The sequence below is a fragment of the Halyomorpha halys genome, unplaced genomic scaffold (assembly GCF_000696795.3).
Source record: "Halyomorpha halys isolate HHAL.00 unplaced genomic scaffold, Hhal_1.1 Scaffold912.1, whole genome shotgun sequence".
Classification (NCBI taxonomy): domain Eukaryota; kingdom Metazoa; phylum Arthropoda; class Insecta; order Hemiptera; family Pentatomidae; genus Halyomorpha; species Halyomorpha halys.
In genome coordinates this window covers 590,450-596,836 of record NW_027110766.1, presented here as the reverse complement: position 1 = coordinate 596,836, position 6,387 = coordinate 590,450, and positions in this window count along the sequence as shown.

Here is a 6,387-nt window from a genome sequence, read left to right as displayed (position 1 = left end):
TTGAAAAAATAATCAGGTTCCATATCGAGAGATATCCTCCAGGGATATTAGTGAAGAAGGAGGACGTAGAAGCTTCCCCGAGGAACTGAACAGTAGTAGAGTATATTTCCTCTCGGGACCAGGAGTATTGATGGCGTTTTCGGGAAGATTTTCTTCGAAGACTATTGTACAAGAATATCGTTCAATATACTGTCAGTGAATCCTCATAAAAAGAAAAGAGGGTATGCTATTTGAAAAAAAAAAAAGTGTCCAGGCTATTAATAGATATTAAATATTAATGAATATATGTTTTAATGTTAATATAGATTATGTTATAATAGGTAAAGAAATGAAGCGAGAAACACAAAATGTAATAGATGAGATTCGTTATATAAAATGATTACTTTCATAAACAAAATTCAACAGAATTGTTTACAATATGAACGGATATAATTTTTTTTCTTACTTTCTTCCTGGTCATTTCTGGCATACAAGAGGATAGATTATCCTATAGATTACATTAGAGTGGTAAGATCGGGTTTTCATTGTATAGAGTCGCCAAAAAATAGTGTCAACTCACCTAAGCTGAAATCGAACTGGTGCCACTCCAGCTGCTACTATGCTGACGTAACTCACTGGCCTTTAACGGCCGTGGTGTGAATACATTCAAAAAATGTTTATATTGAACCCTCGTCATTCTTCTCACTCCTCAATCTGAAATAGTTTGGTTAGCCTGTCCTTTAGGCTCTAGTTGGAGTATATAAAGATGTAGAATTCTAATAAACTAAACAACATTAAAATGACATTGCTTAGATTGCCCCCTTGCTTGGCCTTGATAGAAATGGTGTTACAATCTGAAGTCTTTTTAAAAAACGAACTAAGCAAAATTTTTGTTTGCGTTTAGGGAATAACCCTTTACTTAATCACAAAAGAGGACCAACCTAAATGCCAAATTTTCAGTCCCTGTTAGCCATAAAACATATAATTGAAGACTGCACATGCTTTCGTCAAGCCTTCGAAAATAATAAAATACCTCGTTCCGGAGAATTGGCTCTAAAAGAATAAGCAGATCCCATAGACAAAATCATAAAAGTTTAACAGAATCCCAATTGTATTATAAAACATAAATTGCCAATATCGACAGCGTAATCGTTAAAGGAAAACGGTCAATATATTACAAATATTCATAATTATGAGAGATAGTTGACCGTGGATGACTTACGAGGAGAAGATGGTTGGTCAAAATGAAACACAAATAAGTTGATGTAACTTATTTAATTGTGCCAACGATTCGGCTAGAATTTCTAGCCTTCATCAAGGCTAATTCATAAGGGGGGGGAGCCTTCATAGAAAAAAAAAATATAAACAGAATGACATAAAGTGAATAATTTTATAGAATAGAATTAATAAAAGTGATGAGAGAAGTGGAAAATAAAATGTGTACATAGGTAATTGAATAAGTAGGTAAAATAACATAATTAAGGAAATAAAATAAAAATGAAGTAATATAATGCAAAGAAGTATGAATATATTAGTTATTAATAATTTAAAAATTGAAATATGGAAAGAAAAAGAAAATTGAGAGAAAGAAAATATATGTAACCATAATAATTGATAAAGAGGCAAAATATAAGTAAAGTTTAACAAAAAAATGAATAGAAGAAATAAAAAGTAAAAAGTAGAAAATATTTAGAGGAAGAAAGCGTGCGAGAGGGTGACGACAAATGGTTTTTGGAAAATGAAATGCCAGAGACAAGAATATAAACAAAGTTAAAAAAAGGCGTAATAACAAAGAATTTGACTGCCCAGGATAAAACTGTAATCTAACCTAATCTTATCCGTTAGAAATAGAGTTTATCTCTAAATACAAAATTACTAAATTTATCATTAAGACCACTACATTCGACTGTCGAAAAAAAAACTAACATACTACAAATTGGCTAACTAAAAAACTAAAAACTAATTGACTACAAATTGGCCATAACAATATAAAATGCTAAAAACCGTATTAAAGCAAGCACAAAAACTTATAATTATTAACATAAATAAAAGTATTACAATAAATATTCATTTATTACAACAATATAATACAATTAACTAGATATGAAGTCTTAAGTAATTTTATAAAAACAATAATGTAACACTAAAATAGACTATTTACTAATTAAGTTACTCCATCAAGCCTCTATAATTTGAAACCCCTGAAATGAAATACTGCATATCATCAATACTTCGTGGTTTTAATACATCAAGCCCATTAACATTTTCTATTTCTTGGAAAATTCGCATTCTTAAATTATTATATATAAGCATTTCATCAATATATGACGAATTGTTTCATTTTTTTTTCTATGGCGCATTCTACACAATCATTGAGAATTAATTTTTATGATAGTATTTACTGAAATTTTTATTATGAACATGAGTTCATTAATAGAATCGGCTAAGAAATGTATTTGTTATTTTTACGTAAATTTAGATAATGTAATAGTTTAGAGTGTATTCGGAGGAATATAACCTATGATTTTTTTTTTTTTTTTTTTTTTACATACAGATTATAATCTAATCATTGGTTTCACCAATTTTTCGTCTATTCAAGAAAACCATTTTCCTTTCAGAGCACAATGTTCTCTACATTTTACTTCAGGTTTTCGAGAAGGGAAATAACTCTTCCAAAGAAATAGAAAAATCGCCGCTCTAACTGACAGCAGCTAATCACGAACTGGTGAAGAATTTAATTATTTCAAAGAGAGGGGGGCGCCAGTTGGAACGAACCCCGCTCCTGGTGATGATTAAGCTCCGTGATTTATCCGGAGTCTGATTAAATTATCCGGCCCAACTGTGTCACCGATAAATCGATAGTCCTGTCATTTTTAAATCTACCGGAGAAGAATTCAAATGAATCATTCGAATTTTACATCTTCGAAAATTCGTCCAGTCTAGGAATAGGATATTATATCCCGATACTACCCAAAAGGCTTAGTTTGTCAATTTTATTGAGTATTGAAATAGTAATGTCGCCTTTTTCAATGTTCTTCCTCGCTCTTCCATTCTTAATTAGCGTTGCGCCAAGATAGCAGAATTAGCTTAATCTTATTAAGCTTTAGCGAAACTGGGTCACTCAAATCATCGTTCTCTGTCGGCATATATTTTTTTCTCGTTGTAATTAATATTCAAGCTTTATCTTAAATGAACTAAGAGTGGATAGCTGAAAGCTCTTGAGGTGCCGAATTCAGTGCTCAAGAAAATATGTATACGAAAGTAATGAAATTAATATATAAGGCGCTGGTAGAAAGCTTAATGCTCCAAAGTTTGAAACGTCGTCGCTTGAAAAATCAGAAGACTCCAGGCTGTAGAAATTAATTTTTGGAGGATGTCAGCTAGAGGCTCAAGGACGCAGCGAGCCAGAAAAGATAAGCTTTCCGAGGAAGGAAAACTTTATTTATGAAGAAAATAAAAAAATGAAAGTAGTAAAATTTGAGTATTTTGTTTAAATTTGAGTGTTCTTTGTTTTAACTTTGGCAAACCCAAAGAGTCCAACAACTTAAAAAGTTATAAAATAGAGAAATAACTCTTTTATTTTCTAGAAAGTTGTTTGTTCTTTTTTATATTAAGATGTTGAGTTGAAAAATAGGCTTCCTTTAGAATATTAACAATACTGTTATTCCTGGAATCATAACATTTAATTTAACATGTATCAACAATTTATATAAATAATTAAATCATATACTCAATTTTACCTTATTGTTAAATATATCGATTTATTTTTTGAAATTTTGTCTCATGGTTTAATAATTAAAAATTATAACACAACATTTTTTAAACAATATCATTCAATGTTGATACTTTAATTTATGCCTTTAGCACAAAGTTCAAGGTATTATATATTTAGACATTTCAAAATGCCTGAATGTTGTAAGTTCATCTCCCTATGGTTTTGTCTATACATAATAACTTTTTTTTACCGAAGTCTCATGTGTCATGGCCGCAAGTGCAGCTCACTGTTCACATCGCTCTGCAATTGTTACCGAGTCGACTGGGATATAGCTCAAATCCAGCTCTCAGACTTCACATAGCATGAGTTTATAAATAGCTGAACATTTTGAAAAACTCATATAATGGAGGTGCGTGATTTTCTATTGGAAATGAGCAAATAATAATTGGCATTGTTACTAGTGAGAGCTCTAGTGATAGGTAATTCCCCTTATGGGGTATTATCTTAAGACTATATTTCAGGGCCAAGGTTCTGTGTACTTCAATACAATCTTCATTGGGTCCCAAGTTCGAATCCTAAGACTATATATATATTTTTTTTTAATTATTATTATTATATACTTCAGACTTTTTATTTAACAATTTTATGTAATTTTGTGCATATTTTATTTTATTTCTAAAATAATTTGTTAATGTTCCTATATTTTTTTTGTAATTTTAAATAGTTATTTTCTTTTTAAATATTAACTCGGACAGGAATATGTCTTGTGAAGACTCCAAGGAAAAGACCCCAATTTCAGAAATAAGTGAGACAAATTCACAGTATTTAAAAAGACGTAACCTTCCAAAGCGGCACAGAAAGGCTGCCTCTGGGTCGGCGGGCAATTCAGCTAACAAGAAAAATAAATCAATCAGCTAATTCCAAAAGGCAGTTGAACAGCCTGAAATTAGCAGTCATGCCACTGCAGCCACGAAACCTGAAATAACTACACCTTCCACCTCAACCAGCAATGATTCCAATATTGTAAAACATCCACCTTAAAACACTCCAGAGCCTCAAGGATTTGCTGATCCTGAATCTCCTACTATCTTTGTAAGTAAAATTGAAAATTTCGTTTCATTCGGTCAAGAAATAGCCAAATTAATTGGACAGCCAAACTTGAGGAGTTCTTCACGTGTTAAAGACATCAATATTAACACACCCACTAAGGAACATTATAAAAATCTTGTGAATTAATTGACCCCAAAAAACTACGATTTTCAATGCTACCAATTAAAACAAGAGCAGGCATACAGAGTCGTTTTAAGGGGTCCTCACTCAACTGATCCCACAGACAGTATCAAATCAGGCCTAGAAGAAATTGGCCACAATATAAAAATATATCGTGCGTTCTTCACCCTACAGAAAAATACCCACTGCCTTTATTCTTTGTCGATGTAGCGCCAGCCCGAAATAATCCCGAACTATTTCAGGTTACAAGGCTGGTTTATTCAACAGTTAAATTTGAGAAGCCCATATAAAAGCCTATTATTGACAGTGAACAGGTGTCAAAACCTAGGGGATACAAAGGCCTATTCCCATTACCTGGCTAGGTGCGTTAAATGTGCTGGCCCTCACGCAACTGAACCTGCCAGAAACCTCGGGATGAACCGGGAAAATGTGCTCTCTATCAAAAAGACCACCCACCAAGCTACAGAGACCGTGAAATCTACAAGAATTTTAAAAATGTGAGATCACACTTCAGGACATCAAATAAGCTCGGAACAAACTCGTACACTGCCTGAAACTAAAAATTTAGAAATGTTTCCAAACTTGAAGACATTAATTCATGTCACCGAATCGCAGCCGTCTGCTTCAAAAACTCAAGATCTATCTCAAGACTCAACCCAGACTTACTCCGAAATCACAAACAAGAAAAGCCAGCCTCGACGTCAGGCGCCTCAGACTTCTCACTTAAGCCCCTGACCTCAGATCCTCAGCCTCAACCTTCACGTCATCAAAATCGCCCAGCTGCTCCAACCAACTCCCCGTCCCAACTATCCGACCGAAATAGTTCCTCATACCCCAGCTCCGCATATATCACGACTGGCCCAGCCGAAATCCAATGGATATAACTTCTATCCTCACATCCTTCCTAATAGATCTTCAAGATGCCATTAAACCCCTCATTAACCTTCTCACAAGAATCCTATCCGAAATCCCGCTTATTTTCCCACGATGAGCACAAAACCCCTAGGTGTCCTGTTATGGAATGCTAATGGCCTACAAAATCACCGTGACAAACTCAACAAAACAATGGGTAGTTTCTCTACACGCCTGTAACACTCCAATTTAACTGAGATCAAATTTACTAAATGTATTATAATGCACAGTTGTAAATAGCAATAAATAAATAAATTAAAAAAATTAAAATGTTTGTACCGTTTCCTTCAGCATCTACCTGCATATCAAGCCTATTTATTATGTCTAAATAGTGTGCATTTAAGTTTTTTGTATCAGTTTTGTAGTTTACAGTATTGTTGATATTTTTTATCAAGTGTTGCTGTGTTTTTTAATTATGCATGTTATGTTGGGCAAATTTTAATTTTTGAAATTATGTTTATTGTTCAAAGTTATATTATGATTATCCAATTCTGTGCAGTGAATAATTATAGTTTCCAGTTTATTTTAAGTCTCTCCTATAAATATATATA